At 43.2% G+C, this 27,093-nt stretch overlaps 1 long non-coding RNA gene across 1 annotated transcript in view; it reads left to right on the top strand.

Annotated features, from left to right (window-relative positions):
• Window positions 1-14,667, top strand: part of LOC138760495 (uncharacterized) — a 49,844-nt gene extending 35,177 nt beyond the window's left edge. The window contains exons 2-3 of the long non-coding RNA XR_011355657.1: window positions 3,176-3,240; window positions 12,404-14,667. This is a non-coding gene — a long non-coding RNA (uncharacterized lncRNA). The remainder of the gene's footprint in view (window positions 1-3,175; window positions 3,241-12,403) is intronic.
• The last annotated feature ends 12,426 nt before the right edge of the window (window positions 14,668-27,093 follow it).

Genomic DNA, 27,093 nt, shown 5'->3' with positions numbered 1-27,093 from the left:
AGCTTAGTATCAGCCCATCCCTCTGCAACTGGTTCTTGGACTATCTGTCTAATAGACCCCAATGTATTAAGTTAGACAACCTCTTCTCCTTCATTCTCACCTTGAAAACTGGCGTACCCCAGGGCTCTGTGGTGAGCTGTCTTCAGTACTCCCTTTTCACCTATGACTGTGATCCTGTACATGGTTCTAACACCATAATCAAGTTCGCAGACAACACAACAATGTTCGGCCTGATTAGAGGTGATGATGAGACAGCCTACAAGGATGAGGTCCAGCACCTGGCCATGTAGTGTGCTGATAATAATCTGGCCCTTAATATCCAGAAGACTAAGGAGATCATTGTGGACTTCAGGTGTGCTGGGAGCCACACTCATGCTCATATCTATATCAGTGGAGTTGTAGTGGAATGGGTATCAAGTTTCAAATTCCTTGGTGCCCACATTTTTGATGATTTCACCTGACCCGTGAACTTCTCCATCCTGATCAAAAAGATCAAAAATTGTTTATACCGGTTTGGCATAAAAAAAAAACAAAAAAAGGTGACTCAACCATGGATAACAAGGGAAATTAGAGACAGCATTGGGTCCAAAGAGAGAGCATATCAAATGGCCAAAAAAAGTACCACAACCGAAGACTGGGAGCAGTTCAAGATGCAGCAAAGGAGGACAAAGGGATTAATCAAGAGAGCAAAAATAAATTACGAAAGTAAGCTTGCAGCAAATATAAAAACCGACTGCAAAAGCTTTTATAAATATGTCAAGAGGAAAAGATTGGTGAAATCCAGAGTAGGTCCTTTGCAGTCGGAATCAGGGGAATATATAATGGGGAATAAGGAAATGGCAGACCAATTAAATTCTTACTTTAGTTCTGTTTTTACAAGAGAGGATACAAATAACCTCCCAAGGATGTTGGGAAACATAGAGACTAATGCAAGGGAGGAACTGAAAGAAATCAGTATCTCTAAGGACATGGTCTTGGGGAAATTGATGGGATTGAAGGCAGATAAATCCCAAGGGCCTGATATTCTACATCCTAGGGTACTCAAGGAAGTGGCCATTCAGATAGCAGATGCTTTAAGAATTATTTTCCAGAACTCGATAGACTCAGGATCAGTACCCATGGATTGGTTGGTAGCTAATGTTACCCCACTATTTAAAAAGGGGGGTAGAGAAAAAACGGAGAATTATCGGCCAGTGAGCCTTACATCAGTAGTGGGCAAAATGATGGAATCCATTATTAAGGATGTAATAGCGGAGCATATGACTAGCAGAGAAGGGATTGGACGGAGTCAACATGGATTTACAAAAGGTAAATCGTGCTTGACAAATCTATTGGAATTCTTTGAGATGGTGACAGGTAAATTAGATGGGGGAGAGCCAGTGGATGTGGTATACCTGGACTTCCAAAAGGCCTTCGATAAGGTCCCTCATAAACGACTGGCTTACAAAATCAAGGCTCATGGGATTGGGGGCAAGGTATTGATGTGGATTGAGAACTGGCTGGCAGGTAGAAGACAGAGAGTTGGGATAAATGGCTCATTTTCTGAGTGGCAGGCGGTGACCAGTGGGGTGCCACAGGGATCTGTACTGGGACCCCAGCTGTTCACAATTTACATTAATGATCTGGATGAGGGGATTGGATGTAATATCTCCAAATTTGCAGATGACACTAAGCTAGGAGGGGTTGTGTGCACGGAAGAGGGGGTCAGGAAGCTCCAGTGTGATTTGGATAAATTGAGGGACTGGGCAGAAACATTGAAAATGCACTACAATGTGGATAAATGTGAGGTTATCCACTTTGGTAATACAAACCGGAGTGCAGATTACTATTTGAATGGCAATAGATTAAGAGATGGGGAAGTGCAGAGAGACCTAGGGGTCCTTGTACATCAGTCTCTGAAGGCGAGCATGCAGGTACAGCAGGCGGTTAAAAAGGCAAATGGTATGTTGGCCTTCATATCAAGAGGGTTTGAGTCTAGGAACAAGGATACCTTACTGCAGCTGTACAGGGCCTTGGTGAGACCACACTTGGAGTATTGTGTGCAGTTTTGGTCACCTTATCTAAGGAAGGATGTTCTTGAAATGGAGGGAGTGCAGAGGCGATTCACCAGGCTGATACCTGGAATGGCAGGAATGACTTATGAGGAAAGATTGCCCATATTGGGATTGTACTCCCTGGAGTTTAGAAGATTGAGAGGGGATCTCATAGAGACATATAAAATTCTGGCAGGACTGGACAGAATGGATGCAGATGGGATGTTTCCAATGATGGGAAAATCCAGAACCCGGGGCCATGGTTTGAGGATAATAGGCAAACCATTTAGGACCGAGATGAGGAGGAATTTCTTTACCCAGAGGGTGGTGAATCTGTGGAATTCATTGCCACAGAGGGCAGTAGAGGCAGGTTCATTAAATATATTTAAGAGGGAATTAGATCTATTTCTTCAGTATAAGGGTATTAAAGGTTACGGAGAGAAGGCGGGGACGGGGTACTGAACTTTAAGATCAGCCATGATCTCGTTGAATGGCGGAGCAGGCTCGAAGGGTCGAATGACCTACTCCTGCTCCTATCTTCTATGTTTCTGTGTTTCCATGACACAGCAGAGCCTTTATTTCCTGTGGAGCATCAAGAAAGCTCACCTCTGTCCTAGGATAATGATAGATTTTTACCGCTGTACCATTGAGAGCTTACTGACCTTTGGCAACTCATTGTGGTATGTCCCATTTTGGACTTAAAACACTCCAGTGGGTGGTGAAAACTGCCCAGCAGATTACCGACAGCCAAATGCCCACCATTGAGAGCATCTATCAGGAATGTTGCGGGGGCATGGTGAAAAGCATTACCAAGGATGCATCTCACCTTAACTATAGACTCTTTAACCTCCTTCCATCTGGTAGGCACCACAGGAGCCTCCTCTCCCAAAACAATAGGTTAGGGAAGAGCTTCTTTCCTGTGGCTGTGACCTTGGTGAACCTTAAATCAAAGTGCTGAGCAGTATTGTACCCATGTTGTACTGTCAGTATTGTTATACTTTTTTGTTTGCTGGAGCGTTTGTTTTTATTCACAGTTACTTTTAAATAGCACTATTTTATGTACTTCTGGTTAGATGCTAATTATATTTCATTGGCTTTGTATTTAGCTCAATGACAATAAAGTTGAATCTAATCTATTCCAGCGCAGATGGGATCTGTACATGAGGATAAGATGCGTTAAACTGGATGGGCACCAATATCCTTGCAGGTAATTTTGCTCATGTTACTCAGGAGGATTTAAACCATAATGGCAGGGTTGTGACCCAAAGCAGTAGGTCAGCAAGTGGAGAGGTTGAGGGGAAGATAAAGGTTAGGTCAAGTAAATCTGGACAGAAGGATCAGCAGGGCCTGGTCCAGCTGACCTGCTGTGTCATGGCCTGACATGAGGACACCAATAGCTTTCAGCAAAAAGCCCTGCAAAAGATAGTGGATAGCCCGTATATCACAAGCAAAGTTCAACTTGCCATTAAGAACATTTACATGGAATTCTGCTATCAGAGAGCAGCAGCCAGCAATGATCAAGGATTCACACCACCCAGGACGTGCTCTGTTCTCATTGCCTCCATCAGGAAAGAGGTATAGGTGCTACAAGACTCGTAGCACCAGGTTCAGGAACATTTGTTACTGCTCCACCTTCAGACTCCTAAACAACAGACTCAGAGACTCGTATAAGGACTATTACTTTGTACATTAATTATTTCTGAATATTGCACAGTTTGTTTACATTTCTTCCTTTATTTACCTTTCCCTCTTTTGTAGACAGAATCAGTGTTCAATAACTGATAAATAGAAATTCTGCCTGGCCCGTAAGAAAAAGAATCTCAGGGTTGTATGTGATGTCATGTATGTACTCGGACTTTAAATTTGAACTTTGAATATGGTGGGACTGATGGATTGAAATGTGTTAATTTCAATGCAAGACATATTGGGCAAGCCAGATAACTCAGAACAAGGTAAGAACTTGAGTGAGGTATCAGGAGGATTGAAAGGAGCCATAAAATGTCCTTGGTAAATCAGATTAGGCGGAAATCTCAATTAATTTTATATGCACATTAACAGCAAGAGGGTAATCAGGGAGAGGGTATGGCCATTCAAAGACAAAGGAGGGAAATTATGCTTGGAATCAGAGAAAGTGAGCAGATACTAAGTGAGTTTTACATATTTGGATTCACCAAGAAGGAATGCTAATGTATTAGGGCAATTTGAGATCAAGAAAACGGTAGTGTTGAATTTCCTCAGTGAAGAAGACAGATTTGCTAAGCGTGTGTGGAGAAGGATGCAAGGGTCCTTGTCACGATTCATCACCTGCAACAGCGTGACAGAGTTGGACAAACTTGGATTGTTTTCTCTGATTAACAAGCTGTTCCTGGGGATGCACACAGAGTCAGACGTCAGACGCCTTTATTGGTCAGCACATATAAAAGCTGGCAAGTCATGTCACAACAGTATACTGTGGGAGCATCCTGTGCAGTTCTGGTTGCAACATTACAGAAAGTACATGGAAGCTTTGGAGAGGATGCAAAAGGGATCCATCCACCAGTATGTTGTTAAACAAGAAAGCCTGCAGACGCTGGGGCTGAGTGCAAAACACAAATAGGCTGGAGCAACTAAGCAGGTCACTCAGCATCAAAAGGAAGTAACAGGTAACCAATATTTCAGGCCTGGGCCCTTCGTCAAGTGTAAGCAAAAATAAGCAGGCAACTGAATAAAAGGGTGGGGGGAGAGGGAGGGAGGAAAGGACAGGGGAAGGACCACATGCTAACGAGTAAGAGGTCATAGGTGGATACTTGCCCAGATTAGGGAACATTAGCTCCAAGGAGAAGTTGGACAAACTTGGATTGTTTTATCTGGAGCATCTGAGGCTAAGAGATGACCCAATATAAAAATGATATGATATGTAGATAAGTTAAATTGAGTCTTTTTCCTTGGGTGAAAATGTTCAAGACTAGAGGGCATAGATTTAATGTGAGAGGGAGAAAGTTTAAAGAAGATGAGCAATTTTTAAAACACATGAACTGGTAGGCCCTGAAATGCTCAAACAGGGGAGTTGGTGGAAGCAGATATGACTGCAACAGTTCAGACGTCTGTAAACAAGCATATGTACAGGCAGGGGAGGGTGTGACATCAGCCATGTTGCAGGCAGGTGAATTATCTTAAAATGGCATTATGGTCAGCACAAAGCACCTGTTCCTGTGCTGTACCATTTTATATTCTATGTACACCATATCATCAACACAGCCATTAACAGATAGGTTCCTGTCTGCTTCTTATCTTTTGTTTTGTTACATTCAATTACTTCTATTACTAACACTGTTAATCTGCTCCATAGCTACAATATTTTCCGAGGAAAACATTTCCTCTGTTCCCTGTCCTAAATCTTTTTCATATAATCGCATTATCAAATCCTCTTATTCTAAAGCTCTCAATTATTAGTTTGTTTTTATCTAATTTGTCCCATCTTCAGTCAATCATCCATAATCTACTTTGTTTGAATGAAAATAAGTTCGACTTTCCAATTCTTTTTTTTTGTCTTTGTTTATACTCATACCAGGCAAAAGACAAACAAGTCTGCACAGCACACCCTCCGATATCTCAGCATTCTTCCAATAGCTTTAAGCCAAAACTGCGCACAAGAGGGCAACCAAGATATTGCCACACTTATATTTCGATTCCTTGTTTACACCTTTTTAAAACATAAATGGAAGTAAAGATTCAGTGTTTTCCTTTTCGTGCATTTCAGCCCTTGCAGTGTTTTTAACTTGAAGCCCTACATTTCTGATCTCATCTGCATCACTAAACTTTGCTCCAGACCACCTGTGCACTTCTTTACCCCTTTTAGAAAATGCACATCTTCTTTAAACTTTCTCCCTCTCACATTAAACCTATGCCCTCTAGTCTTGAAGCTTTTCACCCAAGGAAAAAGACTCTATCTAACCTATCTACATATCATATCATTTTATATAACGTCATTGGGTCATCCCTCAGCCTCAGATGCTCCAGATAAAACAGCCCAAGTTTGTCCAACTTCTCCTTGGAGCTAATGCTCTCTAATCTGGGCAAGTATCCACCTATGTCCTCTTACTCATTAGCATGTGCTCCTTCCCCTGTCCTTTCCTCCCTCCCTCTCCCCCCACCCTTTTATTCAGGTGCCTGCTTATTTTTGCTTACACTTGACGAAGGGCCCAGGCCTGAAATATTGGTTACCTGTTACTTCCTATAGATACTGAGTGACCTGCTTAGTTTCTCCAGCCTATTTGTGTTTTGCACTCAGCCCCAGCATCTGCAGGCTTTCTTGTTTAACAACATACTGGTGGATGGATCCCTTTTGCATCCTCTCCAAAGCTTCAACATCCTTTCTATAATGTTGCAACCAGAACTGCACAGGATGCTCCCACAGTGTACTGTTGTGACAACATGACCTGAATAAGGGTGGGGGGAGCGGGAAGGAGAGGAGGGAGGAAAGGACAGGGGAAGGAGCACATGCTAACGTGTAAGAGGTCATGGGTGGATACATGCCTGGATTAGGGAGCATTGGATCCGAGGAGAAGTTGGACAAACTTGGATTGTTTTATCTGGAGCGTCGGAGGCTGAGGGATGACCCAATGATGTTATATAAAATGTTTCTTGTTTTTATGTCTCACAAGATGCAGCAAGGCTAATAATGTCCAACACAAATGGTCTGAAACCAGTCTGCATAACCTGCTGAGCTTCTCCAGCAATTTTGTGTGTTGCAGTATATCCCAGCATCTGCAGATTTTCTTGTTTAACTCCTGAAAGCCTACAGACAACTCCCACCCGTGTTTTCCACCCATTGGCACTTCTTAGCTTTGTACAGACTATCTCTGCGCCTTGATACTTGGAGCTAACATACTTTCACATATTGCTCAGTTTTCATCCTGCTCTAGCACCACCCCAGCTGTTTTTCCTTTTGGCACATACTTTGTAAATAATGAATGTCCTCAAATATTCAGGTCCAGACTTGATCATCCTATAGTCAAGTCTCTGTCAAGGCAATTATATATTTTACATTTACCTCCATTTATTCTGATAATCCTCCACTTCATTACAAATACTTCACGACTTTGACTACAACACCTTTAATTAGATAAGCCACTCAACAAGACCCTCAACAATTCTCCAAAACAGATTCACTCGTAGAAAAAAAAGTAACTTGAATTTCTTTGGCTTTGGTATTTTTTTCCTAAATCCCCATTCAGGTTCAGAGGTTTATTCCTTCAGTTCCTGATCATTTATTCTCCTTTAGCTCAGTTAACTTTGCAATGTACCTGTATCTATGGTAAAATCTCTCTTCCTATTCTGAGATTTATTTGTCATGGGCTAAGTTGATGTCCATTCAAAAGAGGGCACATTTTTATTGCGCCTCATGTACTTTCATAGTAATGCCAAATTTTGGGTTCCTGTCGAAGATGATTTACTCCAGGCCCACGAGCTGCTTAGGACAATTAAATGCTTCCAGTGTCAATGTGTTTTTCTAATATGTCTCAGACTAAGTTTATATGGGTTATGTTACGAGCCCAGAGGACCCAAAAACCCAGCAGCAGTAAAAATAATTGCCTTACTTAAATTAAAGTTGTTTTTAATTTTCTTTAAACATAAAAACAGGATCAATTTTTAGCATTACTATTAACTTAATTCTAATTCTACGCGCACATGTATGTAATGTATGTGTAAGTTCAGAAAAGTTCTTTGATTCACAGTCCAATCTCACTTCTCACTCCTCCAAGTTCACTAGTATCAGACAATTCTTATACTGTGCACAGAATTTAACATTTATGAATTTTCACCAAGCTCTGATGTTTAAAGGTAATTGGTTACCACTCAGGAAGGTTCTTATGAGTTTCAGAGAGATTTGTTGCTCGTTGGACACACACAAACTGATTTACTTCCATCAGTCAATTCAGTGTTTTGCTGAAGAAGCTTGACCCATCAGGGTTTTCCAAACAATAACCTCTTCTTCCAGGTCACCACCGAGTTCCTCTTGTTTCCCTTATTTCAAGAGAAACACTCTAGCCAGCCATTTCCTCTTGTAAGGACCACAAGGGTTTTTCAGCAGGCTGAACTCAGAACTCACAACCCATCTTCGAAATGGAGTTTAAACAAGATGCCAGCTTCCAAAAGCCACTGCAGAACTCAAACTGAATTCTCTCTCTCTCTCTCTCTCTCTCTCTCTCTCTCTCTCTGCTTGCAAAACCACATGACCTTCTTAGAACAGCAAACTGCAACCAGACAGATTGCCTCATCGGACCCAAACTTCTGAGCCTGTTCATCTGTTGCTTTCAAAACAATTACTCCACAGCAGGTCCAACTTGTGAAGTCACTTGAGCTCGGGTTCTTCTATTTGCACTTCCTTAGGGAAACCTCTCACAAAGCAGTTTCCATTATCCCTACAAAGGCCCTGGACCCGGACTGTCTGGTTTGAGCAAAGCTCTGATATTTTAAATGAGATCAATTTTGTGAAGTGTTTGTGTTTGTTTGTGACCTACACTAAACCCCCGCAACCTATCTCCTCCAAAAACATATTTATATGTATTGTAAAATATGATATAATCCATCACAGTCCAATGAGTTAATTACAACATTGGCTTCCCTTCATTGTTATAGGTATGCCTATCTCAATTTTGTTTTCTTTCTACCATTCATCAAAAATCATTCATTAACAGTTTTGAAGAGTGAAGTACCAAAATATTCTTACTCCTTATAAACCACCAGGGGAAGATTTCATAGAACATAGAACCTAGAACTTAGACCACTACAGTAGAGTATGGGCCCTTCAGCTATGGCAGCCATCCCAAAGGAGGACATGGTCATAAGTTACCACATATTACACTAGACACACACACACACACACACACACACACACACACACACACACACACACACAACACACACACACACACACACACACACACACACACACACACACACACACACACACACACACACAGTGTGTTTGCATTTGTTGTTTTTGTAGTACTATTTAATTTAAACAGTGCATATGTATAAATGGTAACCTATGGCCATGTCCTCCTTTGGAATGGCCACCCTAGCACTCGATGTTGTTCCGACCTATATATTCCTACCAAAAAAATGCTTAACTGTTCCTACCTCATAACCCTCTATTTTAGTTTTGTCCATATGCCTGTCTTTTCTTTTTCTTTGGCTTGGCTTCGCGGACGAAGATTTATGGAGGGGGTAAAAAGTCCACGTCAGCTGCAGGCTCGTTTGTGGCTGACAAGTCCGATGCGGGACAGGCAGACACGATTGCAGCGGTTGCAAGGGAAAATTGGTTGGTTGGGGTTGGGTGTTGGGTTTTTCCTCCTTTGCCTTTTGTCAGTGAGGTGGGCTCTGCGGTCTTCTTCAAAGGAGGTTGCTGCCCGCCAAACTGTGAGGTGCCAAGATGCACGGTTTGAGGCGTTATCAGCCCACTGGCGGTGGTCAATGTGGCAGGCACCAAGAGATTTCTTTAGGCAGTCCTTGTACCTTTTCTTTGGTGCACCTCTGTCACGGTGGCCAGTGGAGAGCTCGCCATATAACACGATCTTGGGAAGGCGATGGTCCTCCATTCTGGAGACGTGACCCACCCAGCGCAGCTGGATCTTCAGCAGCGTGGACTCGATGCTGTCGACCTCTGCCATCTCGAGTACTTCGACATTAGGGATGAAAGCGCTCCAATGGATGTTGAGGATGGAGCGGAGACAACGCTGGTGGAAGCGTTCTAGGAGCCGTAGGTGGTGCCGGTAGAGGACCCATGATTCGGAGCCGAACAGGAGTGTGGGTATGACAACGGCTCTGTATACGCTTATCTTTGTGAGGTTTTTCAGTTGGTTGTTTTTCCAGACTCTTTTGTGTAGTCTTCCAAAGGCGCTATTTGCCTTGGCGAGTCTGTTGTCTATCTCATTGTCGATCCTTGCATCTGATGAAATGGTGCAGCCGAGATAGGTAAACTGGTTGACCGTTTTGAGTTTTGTGTGCCCGATGGAGATGTGGGGGGGCTGGTAGTCATGGTGGGGAGCTGGCTGATGGAGGACCTCAGTTTTCTTCAGGCTGACTTCCAGGCCAAACATTTTGGCAGTTTCCGCAAAGCAGGACGTCAAGCGCTGAAGAGCTGGCTCTGAATGGGCAACTAAAGCGGCATCATCTGCAAAGAGTAGTTCACGGACAAGTTTCTCTTGTGTCTTGGTGTGAGCTTGCAGGCGCCTCAGATTGAAGAGACTGCCATCCGTGCGGTACCGGATGTAAACAGCGTCTTCATTGTTGGGGTTTTTCATGGCTTGGTTCAGCATCATGCTGAAGAAGATTGAAAAGAGGGTTGGTGCGAGAACACAGCCTTGCTTCACGCCATTGTTAATGGAGAAGGGTTCAGAGAGCTCATTGCTGTATCTGACCCGACCTTGTTGGTTTTCGTGCAGTTGGATAATCATGTTGAGGAACTTTGGGGGACATCCGATGCGCTCTAGTATTTGCCAAAGCCCTTTCCTGCTCACGGTGTCGAAGGCTTTGGTGAGGTCAACAAAGGTGATGTAGAGTCCTTTGTTTTGTTCTCTGCACTTTTCTTGGAGCTGTCTGAGGGCAAAGACCATGTCAGTGGTTCCTCTGTTTGCGCGAAAGCCGCACTGTGATTCTGGGAGAATATTCTCGGCGACACTAGGTATTATTCTATTTAGTAGAATCCTAGCGAAGATTTTGCCTGCAATGGAGAGCAACGTGATTCCCCTGTAATTTGACCAGTCTGATTTCTCGCCTTTGTTTTTGTACAGGGTGATGATGGTGGCATCACGAAGATCCTGAGGCAGTTTACCTTGGTCCCAACAAAGCCTGAAAAACTCATGCAGTTTGGCATGCAGAGTTTTGCCGCCAGCCTTCCAGACTTCTGGGGGGATTCCATCCATACCTGCTGCTTTGCCACTTTTCAGTTGTTCGATTGCCTTATATGTCTCATCCAGGGTGGGAACCATATGCCTGTCTAAGAGTCTCTTAAATGCACCTAATGTTTCAGCCTCCACCATCATCCCTGGCAAGGCATTCCAGGTACCCACAACTCTCTGTGTAAAAAAAACCCTGATGTCTCCCTTAAATGTTCCTTCCTTAACTTTGTATAGATGTTCTCCGGTGTTTGCTATTCCTGCCCTGGGAAAAAGGCTCTGACTCTCCACGTTATCTATGCCTCTCAGAATCTTGTAGACCTCTATTAAGTCACCCCTCCTCATTCTTCGCTTCAAAGGACAAAATCCAAGCTCTGCTAATCTTGCCCCATAAGATTTATTTACCAATCCAGGCAATGTTCCGGTAAATCTCTTTGCACCCTCTCCATAGCTTCCACGTTCTTCCTACAATGAGGTGACCAGAACTGAACACAATACTTTAAGTGTGGTCTCACCAGAGATTTGTAGAGTTGCATACTGTGTTGAATCAGGACAGCTGGTGAGATCAGTAAAAATGTAAATAGAGAGGAACCAGCAAAGAAGAAACATGGTTTTTTTAACATCTGAATCGTGAGAATTTATACCCAAGATAAATAGTGCAACTAGCAGTAAAAATTGAGGAATAAGGAAGTACATTTTTAATTAATCTGCTGCCTTGTTTACTGTGAGTTGTACTGAATAGAGCAGGGAGCCCTGGGCAAACAATTTTGAGTCTCTGCTGAGCTGGCAAATCACTCACCAGTTGATAGTAACTGTTTGGCAATAACAGGACACTAAGAAAAGGCAACAAAAAAAATGCCTGTTGATTTTTACTGCCGAACTATTTCATTTTGGTACACATTTGTTTGTCAGGTGAGAACAGAACCTGGAGCAATTATGATAACTCCACAAGCAAAACAGTCTGCTGATATTCGCAGTCGAGTACAGACTAAAGCACCATTAGGCTGTCGACATTGTCAAACCAGACGACAGAACTCAAGAAGAAAGTAGGATTTTTTTTAGAAACTAAATGTGGTTTGCAGTCACTGGTATGGATATGGGGGTAGTTCATGAACCGTTACATGATCTTCAAAATCAATAAGTGCTCCTTTCAAAAACAATTAATCTCAAATGCATTTTCATTGTTACACACGTGAGACACATTTTCATGCATGCCAACTTTTTTGACTCTGATGGGATCATTCTGATACCCATTCCTTTGATATATCTCAAGCTGACAGATGACAGTTTGTGTTTAACAGATGTCACCCATAGGCTCCAGATCACCCAGAGCTCAGTAATTTAGGTAACGGAATCAGCATTTCAAAGCACCTCATAACCATAACACAGAAATCCATGAAACCAATATGTTTTGTAGCAGGCTATAGAGAAATGTAAACATGGTATCTGTATTCCCACTGTAAGCATAAAATGTTCATTTATTTTCAGAACAAAACAGCTCTCCTCCCAGCTGGATTATTTGACCTGTTTATCACTGACATAAACTTTCCTGAGGGAATGCCAATGTTTTAAAGAGTCAGTATCATTTGGGAAAATATTGCAAAAATATGGAGTAAAAACACAAAAAAAAGTTGGAGGATCTCAGGAGGTCTCACAGCATCCAAAGGAGGTAAAGATATGTAATCAAGATTTCAGGCCTGAGCCATTTTTCAACGTGTCAAGGTACCTTGAAGAAATCCTTAGGCCCACCACATTACTTCCTATGTATGCTGTGAGACCTGCTGAGATTCTCCAGCATTTTTGTGTTTTCACAGCATTTGGGTGTCAACATCTCCGAGCTGCCACATTGATGCAATTGCAAAGAAGGTTCGCCAGCGGCTATACTTTGTGAGGTGTCTGAGGAGATTCAGTATGTCACCGAAGTCTCATAAATTTCTGTAAGTGTAACATGGAGAGCATTCTGGCTGGTTGCATCACTGCTTGCTATGGAAGCGTGAACTCTCAAGACAAGAATAAACTCCAGAGGGTTGTTAACTCGGCCTGAGACATCACAGGCACCAGACTTCACTCCATCGAGGACATCTACATGAGCCGGTGTCTTAAAAAAGCAGCCCCTATCCTCAAAGATCCCACCACCCAGGCCATGCCCTCTTCACTCTGCTACCATCGTGGAAAAGACACAGGAGTCTAAAGACGGGCACTCAGCGGCACAAGAACAGCTTCTTCCCTGCTGCCAACAGATTCCTGAATAATCAATGAACCAAAGACACTGCCTAACTTTTCATGCACTCTTAATGTTACTTTCTTTTGTGTAGTAATGTCATAAGATGATTATAATATATATGTTTTCACTATTGATGCTGCCACAAAACATAGAATTTCATGATTAGAATTTTCATGGTAATAAATCCTGATTCTGATCCTGATTCTGATCTGCAGAATATTTGTGCTTCAAAATATGGAACCAGTTTTACATCAGCTACAATGACAGAACCTACCATTTCTAATCGGTTGTGTTCAATCCATGGTTAAATAACTTTCCATTTGAAAAGGGTGAGGCTCTTTTCTACTGAATTTTTCTCCCTTTCTTTGTTGCCCTCTTCAAAAGTACCTTTCTCCTTGAAAGGAAAAGAAGTAGGCATATAAAGGAAACAAGCATTGTCTGTTAAAACGGAAATAGGCAGATTCCAACAAGTGTGGGATTTAAAGCTATACTACTGGAATGTCATTTCCATCATGCTATTTACCAACAGGAACTCTGGTATAATTTAACTATTAATATTTTTACAACTTAAGTCACTATTTCAATAATACAAGGGCTATTTTCCAAATTGCAGCTAAGAAGGAATAATGTCCATTTCTCCTCATCAGGCTTAGTTGCAGTATTTGTCTTCTTGTTTCATGAACGGGCAGGGCTATGAAATAAAACATGAAATTAATAGTGTTAAAGTGTGTGTTAAATATAACAGAATGGAAATCCAGATTTATTATTTATTTAGGAAACAAAACTAAGTATTAAAGATAGAGACGGGATCTGCCGTACTTTCCCATTTACCAATAGCTGCTTAATCCCCACATATTTAACTCAGACTTTAATTAAAAGCTACTGCTGGAGGGCAGGATTGGATAATCACTGGTGAACTGCTGTCTATAATCTCAGGCTACATCTATTTGTGGAAGGGTACCACTAAACATACTTGCCTTGCTTTTCAGGGAGGATTCATGCAAGTGGCTGAAGCAGCTTTTATTGCAGCTGATGTCAAATTTATTATCCACTGACTTTATCACTAGATAAAAAATATTTACCAGACACTAATCATCCTGTTTTTATTTAAAGACACTATTACAAAGCCATGTGCTAAATTGCAGAAGTGCTGATAGGCTGTACAGTCTACCTCAGAGAAAGACACTTAACATTACACTGTATGAAACTGATACATGAGATTTGCTCTAAAGTACCACGTTTCTGCTGTCATAGATTACATTAATGTTTGAATGTGCTGACAAAAATGTAAACTTACAATTTTTGCAAAATTTTCCAAATTTCAGATTTATTGTCAGAGAACATACATGACATCACATACAATCCTGACATTCTTTTTCCTGCTGATCAGGGAAAATTAGCACTTACTGGTAGTGCAAAAAAAACTGTACACAAAGTACACATGTAAACAAATAAAGAAATGTAAGCGGATAACGAATGTAAACAAACTGACTGTGCAATACAGAGAGAACATTTTAAAAAGTCAATAAAGTGCACAAGAGTCCTTAAATGAGTCTCTGGATGAGTTTGTCATTGAGGAGTCTGATGGAGGAGGGGTAGCAGCTGTTCCTGAACCTGGTGGTGTGAGTCTCGTGACACCAATACCTCTTTATTGATGGCAACAGAAATTCATGTTAATTTCATAAGGATTTTTATATATATTGGGTGGCACGGGTTTAAATGGGCAGATTCTACTTCTATTGTAAATAAAATTTATATATTGACAATTGATCTCTACAAGGACCTTACATAGCTCTCTGTTCTTGCCTTGATGAAGGGCTCAAGCCCAAAACATTGCTCTATAAAGGACACGGTTTGACCTGCTGAGTTTCTCCAGCGTTGTGTTTTTACTTCAACCACGATGTCTGCAGATTTTTGTGTTTTACTCTATGTTCTTACCGCCTGCCACAAAAAGGCTTGAGGACTTTCTTTTGAAGAATACACTTGAAGCAGGGAAGATAGATCATAAGACCAATTGAAAGTGGTCAAATTAGCCAGACTCAGTGGTCGTATTGGACAGGAGAGGCGACTTAGTAGAAGAATATAAGATTATGAGAGGATGCAATTGGATGAACAGCCATCATCTTTACCCTGGAGCGACAATAGTTCTTTTAGGTGAGTGGAGGAAAGTTTAGGGGCGATGTCAAAGTTTTTTTTTAACCCAGTGAGTGGTAGATGTCAGGAATGCATTGGCAAGGGTGGTGGTTGTGGTGGTGGTGGTGGACACTGGGACAATAAGGACATTCAGAAGACTCCTAGATACGAACATGGATGCACATAAAAACAAGGGTTATGGATGTGAGGTAGGGAAAAATTGTTGTGGATTAGGTTTCCATAGGGTCTGAGTGGGTGCAGAGGTTGTGGGAGTGCTTGAGGTGAATCAACAGACACTCAGCGTCTCTGAAGGGACTTTCTTTTGCTTCTTTTTCTCTCTTTCTGTAAGGGGAACCAGGTGATACTAATTTCAACTCTTTGTCTAATTTCATGTAATTTACACTTATAAATTTAAATTTGAATTTCGACGTACAGAATGGTAACAAGCCCCACCAGCTAGTTTCCCCCCAAAAACCCCAAGTAACCTGCAACCCCAGTATGTTTTCAAATGTGGGAGGAAAATGGAGCACCTGGAGAAAACCTATGTGGACATGGGGAGAACATCCAAACTCCTTAAAGACAGCTCAGGATTTCAACCCAGGTGGCTGGGTTGCACTAACTGCTATGCTAGCGATCCTGCCCAATGCATGTATTATTACATGCTCTGTACATGGAATCTCGACTAGGTTGGCACAACGTCATGCGCTGAAGGGCCTGCATGGTGTTGTCATGCTTTATATGCACACTGTCCTCAGTTCCCAGGGATTAATGAAAAGAAAGCCAATCTTTTTTTTTATGCACCTCTGCTGGGTGGATAAATATTGTTTCAGGAGTAGACAAAACAAAGAGCAATGATCCAAGAATGATTACAATGTGTAAGGAAGGATATTCAAGCCCTTCAGGCCACATCCATGTCTTCCAGGCTGAACTGTTTTCTAGTATTCAAGATTCTTTCATTGTCAAGTAATAATACTCAAGATGTTATCATACATAAAATGTAATAATGTACAAAATTTGTCAAATCTTGCTGCAGTAAAGTCACACAAAGAGACACCACCAGCCTGACGCCCCCAATAATAAGAGAAAGTGAAACAAGAGAGAGTCCCTTCATAAATGTCAAATGTCCATAGGTTTGCTTCCAACGCTCCCTACAGATGCTGCAGCCACACTGCTTCCTGACCGGATCTTCCAGGTCCAAACCTCTGACACAATCATGAAGGTTTTCTGTAGCCCTTCTTGTCATTGGTACCTCTTTGAATTCCCTTCCCACAACTTGTTCCCTCAAGTCAGTATCCAGCAGCCAATAGTCTGTGCAAGTCCTTCAGCTACTGAGCCCCTCGCTGGTCCACTGACATGGTCACCTTCCCTGTAGGGCCATCTCCCAGGCTGCTCCTTCTCAGCGGTGAGTGTTCTCCTGCTCCAGGGTCCCCTCAGAATCTGCAAGCATGGCCATCTCTATCTTGGGCATGAATTACCATGCTTTCTAGATGCTAAATAAACACGGTCCACCACTCTAACATGCTGTCTAAAGCCTGTTTGAAGCTGTTGGCCTCGTGTCCAGGCATTAGGACCCCACGGAAGAGTGCTGTGTCTCCACTCTTCCCATTGTGCAGCTCTGGCAGTGCTGCCATTTTAATTTAAAGATTCAATAATAAATTTATTGTCATGTACACAAGATAAACAAATATCTTTCATTTGTTTGCTTTACAAAGGCATACAAAGAATCACCAAGTAATCCAGCTTTTGATATTTTTAGTCCATTTATTGCAAACAAAATATTGAAAAACACCTAAGACTAATTAGAAAAGAGTTGATTGCTGACTGTCCGTTCCCGGTTTCAAATAAGCAAACGTTCGAGGCATTTTCTACTGCTAATTCGCGACTGAACATGTTAGACATGCTTTGTATCAGTGGTGATCACTATGGCAAAATGTATCTAAAGTATCAAACCCCATTATCAGTTACCACTTTAAAGAGAAAAGGAGATGTATATTCAGCTGAGCTAATTAAACGATCAAAATAGGTGCAGGGACACATTTTCAACGATCTTCAGGTTTATTAACTGACATTTATGATCGGATGTTTAACGTGAAAACTAGAAGATTTTCATTTACTTTCTGATTTAATTGCAGAATCAGTCTTATGTTTAAGCTGATAAGGTTGTATCCTTTTAAAACTTTGAACAAAAATAAGATGAATTTTGAATGGAGTTGACTTCTTCCTGCCTTTGAACAAATAAGACTTACTAATTGATGTTCTATAAGCAAGACGGAATGTCTATTCATTAAAGGTGTCAAGGTTAACATAACGGTTAGCGCAACACTGTTACAGCACCAGCGATCGGGACGGGGGTTTGTATCTCGTGTTATCTGTAATGAACTTGTATGTTCTTCCTGTGTCTGCATGGGTTTCCTTCAGGGGCTCTGGTTTCCTCCCCACCGTTCGAAACGTACCAAGGGTTGGGTGCAATTGGGCGGCATGTGCTCTATGGCTAAAAAAAATTATTATCCCTGCACACCAACTCTATGTTTCGAATCGTTTGGAGAAAATATCCCACGTGAAGCCAGAAATGGACAGCCCACGTATAAATGAGACAGCAAGCAGTCAACTCCATTTCTAAATCATCTCAGGTACTTTTTAATATATTGTTTGTAGAAAATAGATTAAAGCTAACAAAACCACCCATTAAGGAGTCAAGTTCCACTGGAGTGTGAACAGAAAATACATAAATATTTATGTCTCTGAGAGACCCTCAGGGAAGAATAAAGTGCTTACCAGAAAGGAGGTTTGGGACCAACTTTAAAGAAGTATATCAATGCCAGTTGAAACTGTAAAGTGCAGGCACAGAGCAGTCATAGAGTAAAGGTTTACTCTTTATGCTTTATTCTTAAATATCTGTGCTTCTCCACTACAAATAGCATTGATTTTTTTTGCTGCTGCATTGGGTATTATTTTATTTGGAGTCATAAAGTTTTACAGCATGGAATCAGGCTCTTCAGCCCAATCTGTCCCTGCCACCCAAGTCATCTACTTAAGTCCGTGCCATTCGTCTGCATTTCTTTTCCAAATTTACAGATACTGTGCAGTGACAAGGTCTTCCAGCCCACAAGCCTGTGCCGCCCAAGTATACCAAACCCCGTATGTGGTTGGGGGGTGGGAGGAAACCCACTGGAAGAACATGCAAACTCATTACAGACAATGCCGGATTTGAACCCAGATTGGTGGTGCTACGATAGTGTTGTGATAAGCATTACACTAACTGTGCCATAATTTGGTGCATATCTCTCTGAACCTTTCCTGACCATTCACCTATCTAAATGACATTTCAACATTACATTTATCCCCCTACCCCCACCACCTCCTCTCACAACTTATTCAACAGCGACTGGAAAAGAAATCCTTTCATTGGAATTGGAGAAACTGCAGGTATTGGTATCTTCAACAAACAATGGGGTGCCGGAGGAACTCAGCAGGTCAAACAGCATCCATGGGGTAGAAATAATTTAATTTATTTAGACGCGCAATCAGTCAACATTTTTGATCAGGGTCATTTAGTCTCAAATAAACCATTACATCGATTGACCATTTCTACTCACAGAGGCCTGTCTGAGCCACTGAGTTCCTCCAGCAGCCATTGAGTCTTTGGAACTCTCTACCCAAAAGGGCTGTGGAGATCCAGCTACTGTACACATTCAAGACAGAGTTCAATGCGTATTTTTTTTTAGATAGCATTGAATCAAAGGAGGAAAATGGCACTGAGGTGAAAATTCAGCCAGGCCTAACTGAATGCCGGTCACTCTTCCTTTATTCTGATACATTTTAAATAAGAACATAAGAAACAGGAGCAGGAGAAGGCCATCCGGCCCATCATGCCGGCTCTGCCATTCAATGAAATCATGGCTGGTCTGATGCTAGGCTCATCTCCATCTACCTGCATTTTCCCCATATCCCTTAATTGTCCTACTATGTAAAAATCTATCCAACTTTGTTTTAAATATATTTTCTGAGGTTGCCTTCACTGCTTCAATGAGCAGCATATTCCATAGATTTACCACCCTCTGGGAAAAGCATTTCCACCCCAAATCCTGAGGCTATATCCTCTATTTCTAGTCTCCCCACCAATGGAAACAATTTACCTACCTCCATTGTAATTTTATGGATTGTATGTACTCATTGGCCAGTAAAGGCTCAGGCTGGCCCGCCCCCTGATGACACTCTCCCCTGGACTCCTCCCTTGTGACCCACACCATAAAGGTCAATCCACCTCTCCCTTCCCGGCATTTCTCTAGCTTGGATCCGGGCCAGCTCAAGTCTTATGTACAGTAAAGCCTATTGTTCCCCTCAGTCTTTGTCCTTGTGATGATTGGGGTGACTGGTAGTGCCCAACAATTTATTGTACATAAATTTTAATGTCTCCTGTAATGGAGAAGTTGCTGCGCCCCAATCGACTAGAGGTGGATCCCCAAGACCCGGATCCACCAGAACTCTTCGAGCAGTGGACCAATCACTTCAACAACTTTCTGCAGGCCGCTGATGAGAAGAGGCTGAAAATCTTACAGGCAAGAGTCGGCCAGAGGGCTTTCCAGGCCATCAGAAGCTGCACGACCTATACCGAGGTGATGGCTGAGCTACAGGTGCTATACAAGCCCAAAATCAATGAGGTCTACTCCCATTACATCCCGGCATCAATCACCTTGAACCAAGCCAGCCCTCACCCGATCACAAACACCTTGATGCAGATCGAGGTGAATGGGCACAAATCGAACTGCCTCTTTGATAGTGGGAGTACCGAAAGTTTTATCCACCCCGAGGTGACCTGTAGACTCTCGACAACCATTTGGCCAATGTCCGGATCCGTGTCAATGGTGGCGAAAGACCAGCAGACTTGTATCCACTGTGTGACGTCTCTGACAGTGGAGGGGTGGGGGGGTGAGAAATGTTATGACTATTTGTTGTTGGTCATGCCCCAGCTCTGTGCGCCAATCCTCCTGGGGCTCAATTTCCAGAGTCAGTTCAGGAGCGTGACAATGGCGTTTTGGGGCCTCCAATCGCCACTCACCATTTGCAACCCACAGCTTACGGACCCCCCCCATTCGAGCATCCAGCCTCCAGCATCGACCTGCAGCCTTTCCACCCTGAGGTGGCCCCTCAGTCACTATTCACGAACCTCATCCTGGACTGTAAACCAATCGCCACCAAGACCAGGCGCTACAGCAATGAGAATATGGCGTTCATCCGGGCCGAGGTTCTGCAACTCTTGGTGGAGGGGATCATCGCCCCTAGCTCCAGCCCCTGGAGAGCACAGGTCCTCGTGGTCAGAGGGGCAGGCAAGCCCTGGATGGTGATTGATTATAGTCAAATCATCAACTGCTTCACCCAGTTGGATGAGTACCCTCTATCCCCGACTTGGTCAACAAGGTCGCACAATACAGAGTCTTTTCGACCACTGACCTCAAGTCAGCCTATCATCAACTTTCCTTTCGCCCAAGCGACTGGCTCTACACGGGTTTGGAGGCTGATGGCAGACTTTTTCACTTCCTGTGGGTGCCTTTCGGTGTTACTAACGGTGTCTCTGCTTTTCAGAGGGTTATGAATCGGATGGTGGAGGAGCACAAGCTGACGGCGACGTTCCCATATCTTGACAATGTCACTATCTGCAGCCATGACCTGCAGGACCATGACGCGAAACTCGCAAAGTTCTTACATGCAGCCAAGTCTCTCAACTTGATGTACAATAAGGACAAGTGGGTGTTCAACACAGACCGCCTGGCCCTTCTCGGATGTGTCGTGACACATAGTGTCATTGCCCCAGATCCCGACCGCATGCGACCTCTTATGGAGCTCCCAGACCCAAACACCCTAAAGGCGCTGAAGAGGTACCTGGGGCTGTTTGTCTATTATGCACAATGGGTGCCCAATTACGCTGATAAAGCCCACCCTCTGATTAAGTCCACAACTTTCCCGTTATCGGCCGAAGCCCAAGCTGCATTCTACGAGATCCGAGTCTATCCCTTTTGAGGTGGAGAGCAATGCCCTCTGATTTCGTGCTGGACACCACTCTTAACCAGACAGACAGGCCAGTAGCATTTTTCTCCTGCACCCTGCATAATCCTGAGGTATATCACTCCTTGGTTGATAAGGGGGCCCAAGCGATCGTTGAGGCAGTGCGCCACTGGCAACATTACCTGGCCAGTAAACGGTTTACCCTGCTGACAGACCAGAGGGCTGTGGCCTCCATGTTTATAGTAAACAGCAGGGTAAAATCAAGAATGACAAGATTCTTAGGTGGAGGATCGAGCTCTCCACCTATAATTACGACATCAGGCAAACTCAATGATCCCCTAGATGCCCTATCCCAGGGTCGTGTGCCACCACACATCTCGACCGCCTCCAGACTCACCACAAAAGTCTGTGCTACCCCAGAGTCACAAGGTTATACCATTTCATCAAGACTCGGAACCTTCCGTACTCCATTGAGGACGTCCAGTCCATGACCTGACGCTGCCAGATCTGCACTGAATGTAAGCCGCAGTTCTACCGACCTGAAAAGGCACATCTCATTAGGGCCACATGTCCTTTTGAATGGCTCAGTGTCAATTTCAAGGACCCCCTATCCACTACAAATAGGAATGCCTACTTCCTTACGGTGGTGGATTAGTTCTCCAGGTTCCCTTTTGCTATTCCCTGCCTGGATATGACCTCAGCGATAGTATTCAAGGTGCTGAACAGTACCTTCACCCTGCTTGGGTACCCCAATTACATCCACCGCGATCGGGTGTCCTCATTGATGAGTGAGGAACTGCGGCAGTACTTCCTGGCATAGCCACCAGCAGGACCACCAGCTATAACCCTAGGGGTAATGGCCAGGGAGAAATGAAGAATGCCACCGTCTGGAAAGAGGTGCTCCTGGCACTTAGGTCCAAAAACATGCCGGTGTCCCGCTGGCAGGATGTTTTGCCCGAAGCGCTCCATGCCATCCGATCACTCCTGTGTACCACGACTAACATCACCCCGCATGAACGCTTGTTTGCTTTCCCTAGGAGATTGGCGAATGGTGCCTCCATTACTCCTTGGCTGGCAACCCCGGGGCCAGTCCTGCTACAGAGACATGCGAGGGGCCATAAGAAAGATCCACTGGTGAAACCATTACACCCCATACATGCCAACCCGCAATACACATTTGTGAGGCACCCCGATGGCCACGAGGTCACTGTGCCTATCCGAGACCTGGCGAGGGCCAGGGATCGCAAAACTACCCTGCCTGCCACCGTCCATCCCATTGAGGAGACCACCCCACACAGGAGTGCAATACTGGAAGCCGAGCCACCCAGCTCTCTTCTACAGGAGTCGGTTCTCTGGGAGACATCAAATCCCCCTTCCTCTCGGGAACCCTTAATCATCAGCCCGACCCAGGCTGTTCCCTCCCCTGCTCCACCCGGGAACGCTTCCCCTCCCAAACAGCAGAACATGGACACCCCTGTTCCCCAGCGGTCCCACAGAAGGAGGAAGTCGTTGGTATGGCTAAACCTCTAGTTAGATTTTAAAAATTCTCCTCTCCTGTTGTATCAAAAGAGGGGGGGGTTTCTGTTTAAAAAGTGGTGGTAAATGTAATGGTATGGATTGTATGTACTCATTGGCCAGTAAAGGATCGGGCTGGCCTGCCCCCTGATGACACTCTCCCCTGGACTCCTCCCCTGTGACCCACGCCATAAAGGTCAAGCCACCTCTCCCTTCCCAGCATTTCCCTAGCTTGGATCCGGGCCAGCTCAAGTCTTATATACAATAAAGCCTATTGTTCCCCTAAGTCTTTGTCCTTGTGGTTATTGGGGCAACTGGTAGTGCCCAAAATCCATCTTATCTAGGCCTTTCACAATTTTATACATTTCTATAAGATCTCCTTCTAAATTCTAGCAAGTACAGTCCCAGACAACTCAATCTCTCCTCATAGGCTAATCAACCTGGTGAACCTCCTCTGCACCACATCCACAGCCAGTACATCCTTCCTCTCTCAAGTAAGGAAACCAGAAGTGTATTCAATACTCTAGATGTAGACTCAACAGTACCTTGTACAGTTGCAGCATAACCTCAGCGCTCCTAAATTCAATCCTTCCAGCAATGAAGGCCAACATTCCATTTCGCTTCTTAAGGGCTTGTTGCATCTGCAAACCAACTTTATGTGATTCGTGCACAAGCACTCCCAAGTCATCTGCACAGCAGAATGCTGCAATCGCTTACCATTTAAATAATAATCTGATCTTCTATTTTGCCTTCCAAAGTGGATAACCTCACATTTACCAACATTGTTCTCGATCTGCCAGACCTATGCCCACTCACTTAACCTATCTACGTCTCTCTGCAGATTTCCATATCCTCGCCACAGTTTGCTTTTCCACTCAATTTAATATCGTGAGCAGTTGCAGGCCCAGCACCAACCCCTGCATCACCCCATTCACCACTGATTTCCAACCAGAAAAGCACCCCTGTATCCTAATAGGTCAATACTTGGTCTCTTCAATGATAAGTCTAAACAACGTTCTAAAGCAAAAATCTCAGATCAGTTTACCAGGTCTGCAAATATTTCACAAAACGTACTCTACAACAATTTTGGCTAAGGCAGTATAATTAGTTGCCGAAAGCATAGCTTCTCAATGTGCTGAGGCAGTCGCACACATCCGATCTGAAACCACAGGCAGGATTTTCTATGATTAAAATCTTTTATTGCCCTCACCCTCTTTGGAGATTAAACATAACAGGGAGCAGAGGGATTTGCTCCAAGCAGCACTGATCTACAATATGAGAATGCACTGGGACCAAGTTCCCTTGACAGCATTGCCAGGCTCAAATATACTGCAGGAATCTGCCATCAGGGGTTTGAAAAGCAAACTCGATGTGAGTGGCATTCCATGGCCTAAGGCAAATTGAACAGCATGGGGGAGGGGAACCAAAACCTCAGAGACATCTTTAAACAATAAGCCTCACACTGCTGTTAATTAGTGGTGCCAGTATAATTACCTTCATTTTCTAATTAGTCTTAAATTCACAGATCTATAAATTTGACATGAGTAAAAACGCATTTTGGGTGAAGTATGTCTTTTTCCTGGTTTGCGGTTCGTTCCCAGCATGCTTTATAGGGAGCACTGAAACGAGTAAGTCTGCAGACGCTGTGATTGTGGTTAATATGCAAAAGTGCTAGAGAAACTCCGCAGATCCCATAGTCTCCATAGGAGGCAAAGATATATCACAAACTTTTTGGGCTTGAGCCCTATCTTGACGAATGGCCCAGGCCCGAAATGCAGGACCTGTTGAGTTTCTTCAGCACTTTTGTGTATTTGTAAGGAGCAAGGTTTGTGAAGATAATCATAAATTTAGTCTGGGATGTATGTGTAAGAATTATTTGTTTTCAGAACTGCATCAACACAAAGTGACAAAGTGACAAATGACTGGTGGTTTTGTTCAGTGCCCGTGAAATGCCACTGATTGGCAGATTTAGATCAGAGGCTGAATAATGGAAAGGCGTGTAGGAAGAGTACCCTGTCTCTTTTTTAAACAATTTTCCTTTACATGTTGAAAAGAAACATGCCAATTGACAGCTCCCAACAAGGACCATATACAAGTTTTCCTGTGCAGGTCCAATTATTCCTTGTATCTTGGTTAATACCAGTCATCCCATCACCATTCCTGATGGTTTATAGCCTTGCTGTTATTTGGGAGCTTGATATGCACAACCTGGTTGTCAATTTCCCTGCAATACCACAAATAAATGGTCAAGTGCTGAAAACAGGGCAAATACATCGCCTGTAATTTGAGCAAAAAAAAGATGTAATTCAAATTCTAGATCCAAATTTTTGGGAATTTCCACTTAGAATTTAGCAAAGGGCTGAGAAGGATTTTCATTATGTTTTCTGCAATAGTTACTTTTGGATCTTTTCATGATAGTGGCTGTAAGTTTGCTCTCTAATATTCTTGAATATCTATCACAGTATCTGCAAGGGTGTTGAGTAAACCTTGAACTAAATAAATGATTGAAAAGTTCATATATAATGCAAAACAAATCCTAGGTGCCTAGTTCCTTTGTATTTAATACACATTGGATATTTTAACATTTTCATCATCCGTGAAAGTTTAAATCTAGTAATCATTTTCATTATCTTATGATCTAACTTTAAAAGTGCACATTATAGCCCAAAAATGTCAGGAATCAGAATTGGAAGAATTATGCGCATTAGTTTTCGGCGGGCAGCAACCTCCTTTGAAGAAGACCGCAGAGCCCACCTCACTGACAAAAGGCAAAGGAGGAAAAACCCAACACCCAACCCCAACCAACCAATTTTCCCCTGCAACCGCTGCAACCGTGTCTGCCTGTCCCGCATCGGACTTGTCAGCCACAAACGAGCCTGCAGCTGACGTGGACATTTACCCCCTCCATAAATCTTCGTCCGCGAAGCCAAGCCAAAGAAAGAATAGTACTGAGGAATTAAATTTAAATTCAAATATTTAAATTTAGACTGTATATCAAAATGGGCCTGGACGCATACACATTGCCTTTTGTCACAAGCCATTTCGGCCCAACAGTCCATGCTTCCCAATTTACATCCTCAGTACGTCTCGAATGGTGGGAGGAAACTAAAGCCCCCCCCCCCCTTCACCGGGGAAAACCCACACAGACACGAGGAGAACGTACAGACTCCTTACAGACAGCACGGCATTTCAACCCCATTCCCGATGTAAAGGTGTTGCGCTAACTGCTGTGCCAACCATGCCACCCTGCAACTAACCTGCATATTTCAGCTTTACAATGCCTGCATGAAGTACTCCAGATTGGTAGAGTTAAAACATTTATTTCATATTGCTGCCTTTTTTTACCATTTCAATTGAAGGAGATCGGTCTATGACTCAGCTCCCATATTAGGCTGATAAATCTTTCTGTCTCATCCTCGATCCCTAACCTTCTGGATCTAGATCTATGATTTGTCACCAGGAAAACGGATGGAGCTGGAGAATTGATATCCGAGGATTACAACCGAAGTTGCATCATCATGAAGAGATTTGTTCTGTCTTAACAGCATCCTTCAGAACAAACAACTTGAGATATATTTTCTATTTTCCCACAGACAACTTTATGTTTCTTGTTCTCCAAATTGAATTGTCACTGTGCTACATTTTGGTCACCTTTGAGGTCATTGTGCACACATGGCACTTTAGTCACTTCAAATCCAGTGGTGTGGGCAGAAAGGAAAATCAATAGCCAATGGACATCACAGATGAGCCACCCATTTCTTTGTAACTCATCTCACTGAAGTATTTGTACCAGTTTTATCGGATCCCGTGCGATTTAAAGTCAATCAACCAAGGTAAATAATGCAGCATTTACACTCTCTTCACTCTGCTACCATTAAGAAGGAGGAACAAGAGCCTGAAGACAGGCACCCAGCGGCACAAGGACAGCTTTTTCCCCTCTGCCATTAGATTTCTGAATGGAAAATAAATCACTGCCGCTACCTCACTGTATCCTATTTTCTTGCCCAATTTATTTATTTTGAAATGAGATTTACAGCGCTATTTGCCTCGTAATGCTGCCACACAGCAACAAATTTCCTGATATGTTCATGACAATAAATTCTGATTCTGAGATTCTGACATCAAGTACTGTGTGATTAAATGTAATGTGATCTGATGTCATGTGCATGTCAGATCCTTGGTCAGCACGACAACGACAACTCTCCTACATTGCAGAGTTTACGACTACAATAAAGCACATCACTGGGAAAAACAATCTAGTCACCAACACATTATCTCACAGCACCATCGCTTCCCTCCTTTC

This window comes from Narcine bancroftii, chromosome 4 (assembly GCF_036971445.1).
Source record: "Narcine bancroftii isolate sNarBan1 chromosome 4, sNarBan1.hap1, whole genome shotgun sequence".
NCBI lineage: Eukaryota > Metazoa > Chordata > Chondrichthyes > Torpediniformes > Narcinidae > Narcine > Narcine bancroftii.
The sequence above is the reverse complement of the archived record's forward strand: the minus strand, read 5'-3'. Positions and strand labels throughout refer to the sequence as shown.